The following is a 759-nucleotide window of genomic DNA, read 5'->3' on the forward strand; positions in this document are numbered from 1 at the left end:
GTCACGAGGGCAGCTCGAGCCGCGCCTCTGCCCGCCGTGGTGAGCTGGTCACCTGTTGCGCCCTACCCTTGCCCCGGCTCCGTCTTCCCACAAGGTTTTGACGAGCCCCCACCCCTGCCCTGTCCGGCGCAGCCTGGTCCCCACACAGCTGTGCTCTCGCCAAGCCGCTGGCCGCCTCTCTCCTGGGCGCCTCACTCCCTGAGCCAGGCTCTCTGCGCTTCACCTTGGTCAGTGTGTCGCCCCACTTGCCTGCCTCATTCTCTGGCAGGAAGCCCTGCCTGGGCTGGAGAAGGTGAGACCCCTACCCCTGTGGGCCTCCCTGCGTGGCCCCTGGGCCCCGCAGACCTGGAAGGTACCTGGGAGGTGGGGAGGAGGCCCCGCTCACTCTGTGGTCCCAGCCAAGTCCCCGTCTGGAATCCAAGCCCGCATCCCGCGACTGCTCTGTCCAGGCGGTGCCCTCTCCCAGCCCTTCTCACAAGCTGTGCTGTGCTCAGCTCCTTTTCCCAGAGGTGGCTGCGGTTCACGGTTTCCCGTGTCCTCTCAGGGTGTTCTAGGCCCATCAGGGCCTGTGAGTGGGAAATTCTAGGGCTGGAATCCAAAGGACTGGCCCAGAGGACTCTGCGTCGGCTGTGTGAATGCCTGTCACTGTCCTGTCTCACGTGGAGCGAGCGCACTCCAAACCATACCCCCTGTGCGCGTGCCGGGCCGCTGACGCGCGTGACTTCCTGACCCGGCACGCAGATCTGACGCCAGTCCATG

The 759-nt window shown here is 66.0% G+C and overlaps 1 protein-coding gene across 1 annotated transcript in view; it reads left to right on the forward strand.

Moving 5' to 3' along the window:
• Positions 1-759, forward strand: part of ADAMTS2 (ADAM metallopeptidase with thrombospondin type 1 motif 2) — a 207496-nt gene that overhangs the window by 116098 nt on the left and 90639 nt on the right.

This window comes from Tupaia chinensis, unplaced genomic scaffold (assembly GCF_000334495.1).
Source record: "Tupaia chinensis unplaced genomic scaffold, TupChi_1.0 Scaffold000214_1, whole genome shotgun sequence".
In the NCBI taxonomy this organism is placed as follows: Eukaryota; Metazoa; Chordata; class Mammalia; order Scandentia; family Tupaiidae; genus Tupaia; species Tupaia belangeri.